The sequence below is a fragment of the Gorilla gorilla genome, chromosome 2 (assembly GCF_029281585.2).
Source record: "Gorilla gorilla gorilla isolate KB3781 chromosome 2, NHGRI_mGorGor1-v2.1_pri, whole genome shotgun sequence".
Lineage (NCBI taxonomy): Eukaryota > Metazoa > Chordata > Mammalia > Primates > Hominidae > Gorilla > Gorilla gorilla.
This window is the reverse complement of record NC_086017.1, coordinates 23266158-23276996: the sequence shown is the minus strand read 5'-3', so window position 1 is coordinate 23276996 and position 10839 is coordinate 23266158. Positions and strand designations below refer to the sequence as shown.

At 48.5% G+C, this 10839-nt stretch overlaps 1 pseudogene; it reads left to right on the top strand.

Annotated features, from left to right (window-relative positions):
• Positions 1-906: 906 nt before the first annotated feature.
• Positions 907-1498, top strand: LOC101145160 (proline-rich protein 3-like; annotated as a pseudogene).
• Positions 1499-10839: the final 9341 nt, after the last annotated feature.

Here is a 10839-nt window from a genome sequence, read left to right as displayed (position 1 = left end):
TGCTGCTGCCACAAGAGGGCGCTGCAGAACACCGGCGCTGGGAAGTCTGGGGGACCTTCCTCCTCTGCCAAGGTGACTCCCCCTGGCGGGAGGCCCGAACAGCTCTAGGAAGGTAAGTGTGCACGTGGTGGTCAAGGCCCATGGGGGACAAACCTCATTGTTTACCGTGACGGCTGCTGTGATGATGGGTAATCATTTATTTGGTGTTGCAAGTGTACAATTAGAGAGACTTGAGGGTTTGGTTTTAAGTAAAACAAGTGGTATTTTACTTCTTTGTCTAGGTGAACTAAAAAAGTCACTGTAGAGCAAATTGTGATTTTGAGAAGAGTCATTAACTGGCTCCTCCGAGGTAAATACAAGCAAGTGTGGAGGGGCACCCATGGCCTTGGGAAAAGGAGATTGTAATGGGACCTGCTAGCTACTCAGAGCTGGTGGCTGGGGAAAAGTTGGCAGTTTTGCACTGGGGTCAAATTACCTCTTGGACACAAAGTAATCAAGATCTCAGCCCATTCTCCTTTGAGATTCCACTATAGTAAGGCTGTCTGACCGATTGGGGTGTTTGTGAAAATGGACTTCTAAAGCCACCAAGAGAGAAATCACCTTGGGACATAGAGATTCATGCTCAATGCCAGCTCTATGTATGTGGAAAGGGGAGCTATACATTGTGCTCAAACTAGTAACCCTGACACGGTGTGCACCATCTGGGGGCAATGGCTGAACATGAGATTTTAAACCAAAGCCAGAAGCCGTGTGGGCAGCACTGTGGCCAGCCTCAGGGTCCAAACCAGTGAGAGCATTAGCACAGCCCCAGGTTGCATGAGACTGGACATAAGTCATTGCAGCCAGAAACTGTGCGCTGCTGGAGGCTTGGTCCAGTTCCTTCATTAAGAATTCCTCTGGCCAAATCCCACTGCAGCCTTTGCTGCCACCACAATGCCGAAATGAAAGAAGCAGAATCAGCACCAGCCCCCGCCACAGCAGCAGCCCGCACTGCCCGAGAGGGAAAAGACTGGAGCTGACGAGGATGGGAGTCCCATCGGATCACCCAGCCTTCTTGAGCCTCCCACCATGGCCATTGGAAAACCTGATGACCCTAAGTCAGCTCCTCACAGAGGTCCTCCAGGAGCAAGGGGACCACTGATTCTACCGCTGCTGAGCCTCCCACCTCCTCCTCAGGGTACAGGCCCAATGCCAGGAGGCCTTGGCCCCAGGCCTAGCCCATATGATTGTGGTTGGTGGGGAGTCAATGCTGAACCTCCTTTTCCGGCGCCAGGCCATGGGGGTCCCGCCAGGTGAAGCCTTCACAGAGAACAGAGAAACCCTCAAAGGCTCGAAAGCCAGTCTCTTATCAAGAATACCAGCCCACTAGGATGACCCCCAGGTTATGGAAGACAAATCCCACCACCCAGTCTGTGAACATTTTGCCAAAAAGGGCCACTGTCAATATGAGGACCTCTGTGCCTTCCACCACCCAGGCATCAATAGCCCTCCTCTGTGAGACTGTGTCCTCCCATCCAGGGTGGAAGGAGCCATCTGTGACCAGCGGCCATGTATTTCCCTGTGGCCCTGTGATGGCTACTATGAGGCTCTTCCAGCACTCCCAGCCAGTGACACACCCACCCTATCCGCCCCTTCCCCCGTGTGGGGTCCAGAGTTGTGCTGCATCACTGGGGCGAGGTGCACGCACTTTCTTCTGACACAGCCTCTAGAGACTTGCCTTTGGGACCAATCCTTGCTCCCTTCAGCTGCCTCCTGGATCTTCCCCTTGTCAAATGACTGCTGAACAGGAAACCTCTTTGGGGCTGTTTCTTGTGCATCTGTCCACCTGTTCCCAGTATTGCCCTCCATTCCTGAGAGCCCTGGAGCAGTTTCCTATCCTTCCTTTCTTCTAGCTGCTTGTTTTAAGTCCTTTTCATGTGACACCCCTTACTCCCAGTGTTGTGAGCTGCTCATGGAACTCAGCCAGGTTGTTTAATCTGGGGTCAAGTTTGAGTGACTGATACAGACTTACTTCCTAAAAGGCCACTCTCCCTGCTTTTGGATTTCGTAGTTTCTCTGTCAGTAGCACGATCCCCACCGCTACGGCCTTTGATCACTGTGCTTTGTGAAACTCTGCATCCCCTCACAGCCTTTCTCAGTGTCTGTAGCATGTCTGTGACTTCCCAACAATAGAGTAAGTTTTTCTGCCAAAATGAGTAAGGCTCTCGGTGCCCTCTAGACTTTCCACCTCCCAACATGGGGGAATTGTGATCTCTCCATCGGACTGCCTCCTTGGTCCTCCCCATTCTTCCCATTCTTCCCATTCTTCTCTTGGTGTTGGTCATTCTGGGTCTGACACATGCCCATGAGACGTCTTAAAAAGCCTCGGATGGCTTTACCCTACCTAGATCCTTTCCAGCTCATTTTAGTTAGACTATGTCATTGGGAGGCCACCAGTCCTTTCATTTGAATTCTGTGAATCTCCACCTTGCTTATCTTTGGGTGGAACGTGGAAAGTACTGTCACCCTCTTCCAACCCTCTTTCCCTACATCCCTGGCACTGATTGTTTTCTGTGAAAATGGCAGAGAACAGGTTAAGTTTCGAACTGGCCCTCAGGAAATGGGTCAGGAGTTGAATGGGCAAGAGGGAGGGATGAGAGCTGTTGGAGAAATGAGAATGAGTTTTTGTGTGTGTGTAACTTTTTTTATATATTAGTAATAAATGCAGTGAAAACAAACAAACAAACAAAAGTTCTGGGTCTGAGCACAGTGGCTCCCTCCTATAATCCCAGCACTTTGGGAGGCTGACGCAGGAGGATCGCTTGAAGCCAGGAGTTTAAGACCAGCCTGGGCAAAAATAGCAAGACCCCTTTTCTGCAATAAAATAAAATAAGAAAAAAGTTAGCTGGGCATGATGGTGCACACCTGTAGTCCCAGCTACTCAGGAGGCTGAGGTGGGAGGACATTTGAGCCCAGGAGTTCCATACTGCACTCCAGCCTGGGTGACCGAGCGAGATCCAGTCTCTAGTAAAAACTTTTAAAAAATAAAAAGGAGTTCCTTTCAATTGCTGGAGTGAGTAATTCCCCAAAGCTGTCCCAAAATTTGGGAAGAGAAACAACACTTGTCTAGTATGTGCAGTTTCAGGCCTGTTGTAATTTGCAAAATTAGAGGTGAGCTCAACTATCCCCCCAAGCTGCTAAATAAATCACAAGCAAGTTTCCCTTCATTTTGTCATTATTGTCAGTGAAGGCCCCATCCTTTAGACTCAGCGCCTACCTGGGGCTTCTCTTTTCCTTTTCATGTTTGCTCCCAAGCCTGTGGCTGTGACTGCAAAGCCATGGGCCTGATTATCGGGATAAGGTTTAATTGTCTCCCATTTAAAATGAAAAGAGTAGACTTGGCCAGGTACACATCTTAGATAATTAATTCCAATTTTTTTTCCAGCCTCAACATGCAGACAGGAGCACGAATTCATCCTCAATTTAAAGGTGATGCCAGGTGTGGTGGCGCTTGCCATAATCCCAGCTACTCAGGAGGGCGAGGTGGGAGGATCGCTTGAGCCCAGGAGGTCAAGACTACAGTGAGCCACGATCACGCTACTGCACTTTAGCCTGGGTGACAGGAGGAGACCCTGTCTCTAATAAATAAGTAAATGAAAATAAAGTTGAGGTCACTGATACTCAAAGAGGTTAATGCAAACTGGGAATGTCCCACAGTTTAGGATCCAGTTGTGGTGGATCACTTGCAAAAATGGTCCCACTCTTCCACCGGTTATATCCATGCCTGTTTTTAAATTTTCTTTTCATTTTGGTAAAATACACATAACATTAGTTTACCATCTTAAACATTTTAAAAGTAATCCTGTCTAACTGAACTGAAACTTTGTACCCTTTAACCAACATGTCCCCACTTTCCTCTCTGAGGCATTTTTGTGTCCACTTCAGCGGCATGAAATACACTCACATTGTTGTGCAATCATCACCACCATCCACCTCAGAACGTGTTTATCTTCCCAAACTGAAACTGTTCCCGTGAAAACACTAACTCTCATCCTCACTCCTCCAGCCCCTGGAACCTACCATTCCACTTTCTGTCTCTGAGTTTCACTATTCTAGGGACCTCATAAAAGTGGAATTGGCCGGGCACAGTGGCTCACGCCTGTAGTCCCAGCACTTTGGGAGGCCAAGGTGGGTGGATCATGAGGTCAGGAGTTCAAGACCAGCCTGGCCAATATGGTGAAACCCCGTCTCTACTGAAAATACAAAAATTAGCCGGGCATGGTGGCACGCACCTGTAATCCCAGCTACTTGGGAGGCTGAGGCAGGAGAATTGCTTGAACCCAGGAGGCGGAGGTTGCAGTGAGCCGAGATCATGCCACTGCACTCCAGCCTGGGCAATGGAGCAAGATTCCGTCTCAAAAAAAAAAAAAAAAAAAAAAGTGGAATCATACAGTATTTGTCTTTTATGACTGGTTTATTTCACTGAGCTTGTATTTAAGTTTCATCCATGTGGTAGCATGGGTCAGAATTTCCTTTCTAAGGCTGAATAACATTCTAGTGTATGTATACACCACATTTAGTTTATCCATTCATCTGTCAATAGACGTAGCAGGCACCTCTTGGCTGTCATGAATAATGCTGCTATAAACATGGGTGTTCGAATATCTGAGGCCTTGCTTTTCATTCTTTTGAGTATATACCCAGAAGTTGAAGTGCTTAATTGCATGGTAATTTTTTTTTTTTTGAGACCAAATTTCACTCTTGTCACCCAGGCTGGAGTCCAGTGGCACGATCTCGGCTCACTGCAACCCCTGCCTCCTAGGTTCAAGTGATTCTCCTGCCTCAGCCTCCTGAGTAGCTGGGATTGCAGGCTCCCACCACCATGCCCACCTAATTTTGTATTTTTAGTATAGATGAGGTTTCACCATGTTGGCAAGGCTGGCCTCGAACTCCTGACCTCAGATGATCTGCCCACCTTGGCCTCCCAAAATGCTGGGATTACAGATGTGAGCCACCGCGCCCAGCCAGTAATTCTAGGTTTCTTTGAGGAAGCACTATACTGTTTCCACAGCACTGCACCATTTACATTCACAGCAATAGTGTGAGATGGTATCTCATTGTGGTTTTAATTTGCCTTTGCCTAATATCCATGCCTTTCCCAGTGTGACATGGCAGCTCCTCCCATCAAGCAGTGACATCTGTGGTGGCTTCATGCCTTGTTTTGGTCTTTAGAATGTGATGGAGTGAGGTTGTACTGTGAAAGGAAAATAAGTCTCCCGAAAATCACTAAGCCAGAGGGAAAACTCAAGCTGGGAACTGCATAGGGCAAAACTGCCTCCCATTCTATTCCTAAATAACACAGCTACAGATGTTTTGTTTTATTTTATTTTATTTATTTATTTTGAGACAGAGTCTCTCTCTGTCACCCAGGCTGGAGTGCAGTGGCATGATCTCAGCTCACTGCAACCTCCGCCTCCTGGGTTCAAGCAAGTCTCCTGCCTCAGCCTCCCAGGTAGCTGGGATTACAGGTACCTGCCACCACACCCAGCTAATTTTTGTATTTTTAGTAGAGACGGGCTTTCACCATGTTGGTGAGGTTGGTCTCAAACTCTTGACCCCAAGTGATCCACTTGCCTCAGCCTCCCAAAGTGCTGGGATTACAGGCATGAGCTACTGCACCCGGTCAAGATTTTAAAAAGCTACATACCACGCTTACAATTTACCCACAAAGAAATTCCTTGAGGTCAAAGAACAGGCAATACTCAAAGTCATCCCTCTGCTCATGTGAGACAAATGCGTATCTGATTGCTTCCTCTGCCCTATTGGTTCACTAAGCCAGACTAAGACACGTGACTATTCCTGTAAATTGTGCATTCAGCGAAAGGCTAATCAGAAACTCAAAAGAATGCAACTATTTGTCTCTTTTCTATCTATGACTTGAAGGCCTCTTCCCTGTTTCAAGTTGTCCCACCTTTCTGGGCCAAATCAATGTACATGTTACATGTTTTGATTGATGTCTCATGTCTCCCTAAACTGTATGAAACCAAGCTGTACCCTGACTACCTTAGACACATGTCGTCAGGACCTCCCGAGGCTGTGTCGCAGGCATGTCCTTAACCATGGCAAAATAAACTTTCTAAATTGGTTGAGACCTGTCACAGATACTTTTTGGTTTATGGTACCCATTACAAACCTAGGCTTTGGGAGGCCCTGCATGCTCTACTCTCATGGGAAATAGAGTGTCATCCACTGCCCTAGGATCAAGCCCGGGCTAGCCTGCTGGAGGGAGGGAGACACGGCACCACCCCAGACATCAGCTAACCAACTGGCAGAGGTGTGTGAGGCTGTGCTAGACCTGCCAGTCCAGCTGAGCTTCTGGATGACTGCAGTGGGGAGCCCAGCCAGGGTCAGCCAAACCTGGCCCAGGGCAGAACTGCTCAGCGGACCCGTAGAGTCCTAAACAATACTAAGTCACTGTTCTCTTAAAGCAACAAAGTTTGGTGCCTTGTTATGCAACAATTGCTAAATGATACATCAGTGTCCAGCTCCTGCTCAAGGTTTTTTTTTCCACATCCCATGGACAGACTCTCCTGAACTCAGACAAAGCAGGCAAAGCTCTCACCTAACTCCAGGAAGACATCAGAGCAACCCCTTACCTGGTGTGTGGGACACAGGTGGAACGACTCTCTCAGAATCTAATCTTTTTTTTTTTTTTTGAGATGGAGTCTTGCTCTATCACCCAGGCTGGAGTGCAGTGGCGCAATCTTGGCTCACTGCAAGCTCCACCTCCCAGATTCAAGCCATTCTCCTGCCTCAGCCTCCTGAGTAGCTGGGACTACAGTCACCCGCCATCACGCCCAGCTAATTTTTTTTGAATTTTTAGTAGAGATGGGGTTTCACCGTGTTAGCCAGGATGGTCTCGATCTCCTGATCTTGTGATCTGCCCTCCTCGGCCTCCCAAAATGCTGGGATTACAGGTGTGGGCCACCACACCCAGCCTGAATCTAATCTTAAATACTGCTCTTCATGGGACACGTTTAGTCCAATCCTCCTGTGGGCCTATAGACCCTCCAACCCCCATCACCCCCCAACCTCCCCTTCCTCCCTAGGAGGCAGGTGGAAATTAACCAAGGTGACTAAAGTCCATGCAGCTCATGTGTGCCCCTTTCCAGAAGATGAATGAAAGTGAGGAAGGAGAAAAGGCTGACACATTCCCCTCAGAAGCCTCTGCTTTCCATTTTTGAGACTCTCCACACGGGGATCTGGGAATCTTTACTTTTTTTTTTTTTTTTTTTTTTGAGATGGAGTCTCTCTCTGTCACCCAGGCTGGAGTGCAGTGGCACGATCTCAGCTCACTGCAAGCTCCGCCTCCCAGGTTCACACCATTCTCCTGCCTCAGCCTCCCGAGTAGCTGGGACTACAGGCGCCCACCACCATGCCCGGCTAATTTTTTGTATTTTTAGTGGAGATGGGGTTTCACCATGTTAGGCAGGATGGTCTTGATCTCCTGACCTCGTGATCTGCCCGCCTCAGCTTCCCAAAGTGCTGGGATTACAGGTGTGAGCCACCGCGCCCGGCCTTTTTTTTTTTTTTTTTTTGAGACAGAGTCTCACTCTGTCACCCAGGCTGGAGTGCAGTGGCGTGATCTCGGCTCACTGCAACCTCTGCCACCAAGATTCAAGCGATTCTCCTGCCTCAGCCTCCCAAGTAGCTGGGATTACAGGTGACTGCCACCACGCCCAGCTAATTTTTGCAGTTTGAGTAGAGACGGTGTTTCACCATGTTGGCCAGGCTGGTCTTGAACTCCTGACCTAGAGATCCACCCACCCCAGCCTCCCAAAGTTCTGGGATTACAGGCGTTAGCCACCGCGCCCAACCAGAATCTTTACTTTCAGTATGCTCCCCAGGTGGATCCAAGCTGCAGTCAGGTTTGGGCACTGTGGCAGAAGGCCAGGGGGGAGTTGTGAAAAGTTCAAGCAGGTGAGGCGCCTGGTCAGATTGTCACCAAAGGCAAGTCTGTCTGCTTGCCGATTGGAAGCCAGATACGAGAAGCAATATGTGGTGAAAGGAAAGCAGTTTTAATAATCAAATGCTAGAATCTGGGAAATGGCCAGGCTCATGCCTGCAAAAGACCATTTAATATTTTGGGCTTGGTACAGTATTTAAGAAGGGAAACTTGATAATGAGAAGCATGCAGGAGTGTGCAGGATATAGGATCTGTGTGTCTTGTTCCGACAGCTATCTTGAGTTATTGTCCACCTGGAGCACAGGCTGGGGCCATCTTGACACTTGCCAGGTTGTAGATTAACTGCCTTGAGGCCATCTCCAGATGGAAAGGATTCTGCAACTGGGTCTTCACCGCTGGTTCATTTCAAGATTAGCCCCTGGAATTTATTTTTTCTTATTTTTTTTTAGATGGAGTCTTGCTCTGTCGCCCAGGCTGGAGTCAATGGCACAATCTTGGCTCACTACAACCTCTGCCTCCCGGGTTCAAGCGATTCTCCTGCCTCGGCTTCCCAAGTAGCTGGGACTACAGGCACACGCCACTGCACCCGGCCAATGTTTGTATTTTTAATAGAGATGGGGTTTCACCATATTGGCCAGGCTGGTCTCAAACTCCCGACCTTGTGATCCACCTGCCTTGGCCTCCCAAAGTGCTAGGATTACAGGCGTGAGCCACTGCGCCTGGTCTATTCTCTGGAATTTCTAAGCAAGCCCATAATTAGATAAACTAGCCTAGTGCAGTGCAGGGAGTGTCTAGTGGGAAGGGAGAGAAACAAAGTGTGACTGTTTCAAGGCTAAGACTGGAGAAAGGGAGAAAAAAGGTTTTAAAATGCATTTTGAAGCTAAGCTGATCAGTTATGAGACCATGTTGTAGGGTGACCCCTACCCCTGCCCCCAGTGGCCCTGAGCTCACTCTCATAACAGAGTTTCTTCCATACCCACTCCCATCCTCCCAGGTGGAGTTAGGACCTTGCCCCATCCATCCCCCAGGGACTAGACATGCCCTGTGGTCATCACCACCCCACACACTGTCTCCTCCTCTGGCCTGTGGGGTCTGTGAAGGCTCCCAGCAGTCAGCCCAGGGCCCAGAACAGGTAGCGCTGGGATCAGGAGCACAAACCCCTGAAGGTGAATAAGTCTCTTATTCACCTTCCCATCCTGCAAACCTTGGGCAAGTGTAGCTCAGGTATTTTGCATTTGTGTTTTCTCATCTAAACAATGGGAATAGTAATAGTACCCACTTAAGAAGGTGTTGGGAGGATTCAATGATAGCCACACACAGAATGAGCTCAATAAATTGGGACATAATGGGTGTGTCCATGTCCAAATGTGTTTAGTTGATTATTAAATTTTCAAATCCAAAAGAATTATATTTTAGTGAAGGTATAATACGCTGGTCTTAAGTATGTATGTATGGGCTCAATCTCCAAATCAAGATATAGAACCTTTCCTTGGCTGCAGAAATTGTCTCTTTTTAATGAATTTCCCTCCCCACTAGAGGCCACCACTGCTCTTATTTCTAATGTGATCGGCTAGTTTTGCCTGTTATTGAACTTAAAATAATGGAATCTTAGAGTCCACATTCTCTTTGCGTCTGGCATTTTTCCTTCAACAGTGGCTGGCGATGGTGGTGTGAACCTGTAATCCCAATGCTTTGGGAGGCCGAGGTTCCTGGGACCATCGCTTGAGCCCAGAAGTCTGAGGCTGCAAGTGAGCTATAATCTCACCACTGCATACTGCAGCCTGGGCGACAGAGCAAGACCGCCTCTAAAAAACAAAACAGCCATTATGCCTATGGGATTTGTTCATGCCTTCAAGTTTATTAGTAACTACTGACACTCCATAATCCTTCTTATTGCTGACTAACTAGTATTCATTTTATGAATATACCACAACTTATGCATTCTCCTGTTTTTGTTTTTTTGTTATTGTTGTTGTTTGAGACAGCATCTTGCTCTGTTGCCCAGGCTGGAGTGCAGTGGTGCAATCTCGGCTCACTGCAACCTCCGCCGGCCGGGTTCAAGCAATTCTCCTGCCTCAGCCTCCCAAGTAGCTGGGACTACAGGCGTATGCCACCACGCCCGACTAATTTTTGTATCTTTAGTAGAGACGGGGTTTCAACATGTTGGCCAGTCTGGTCTTGAACTCCTGACCTCGTGATCCGCCCGCCTCGGGCTCCCAGAGTGCTGGGATTACAGGCGTGAGCCACCGCGCCCGGCCGCATTCTCCTGTTGACGGAGATTTGGGTTACTTCCAGTTAGGCTATTATGAACCTGCCCTACTGATGCAGGGCAGGTTCTTGGCTTCCCCGGGAAGACTTGAAGAGCCAGCCGGAGGTAGAAGAAAACAGCTTTGCTGAGGCGGCGTGGCACTATTACAGCTCCAATGACGACTGCTCTGGCACGGCAAGACTGCCCGCACAGCAACTGTGCAGAGGGTAACAGCGTAGGGGCAGTTTCGTAGGCGTATTTAGGTCCACTTTAAAAGACATGCTAATTAAGAGGCGGGTCATTCAGAATTAGCTAGGAAGTGGGCGGGAACTTCCGGTGTTGCCGCGGCAAGGGGCAGTAACTTCCGGGTGTTGCCACGGCAATGGTAAACTGTCATGGAGGGGGTGGGCGTGTCTTATGGAGAGGGGCTTTAAGCGCCTCTCCTCAGTTTCCGCCAGTCTTCGATCTGACCTGGAGTCTGGTCCCGGCTGCCTCCTACCTTACAGTGAATATTTATTTGTGCTCAGTATTTTTTGGTAACGTATCATTTTACGTGGGTGAGTAGCTAGAGTTGCTTAAGTCATAGAATTTGTTTAACTTTATCAGAAACTGCCCAACCAATCTCCAAAGCAGTTGTACAGTTTCA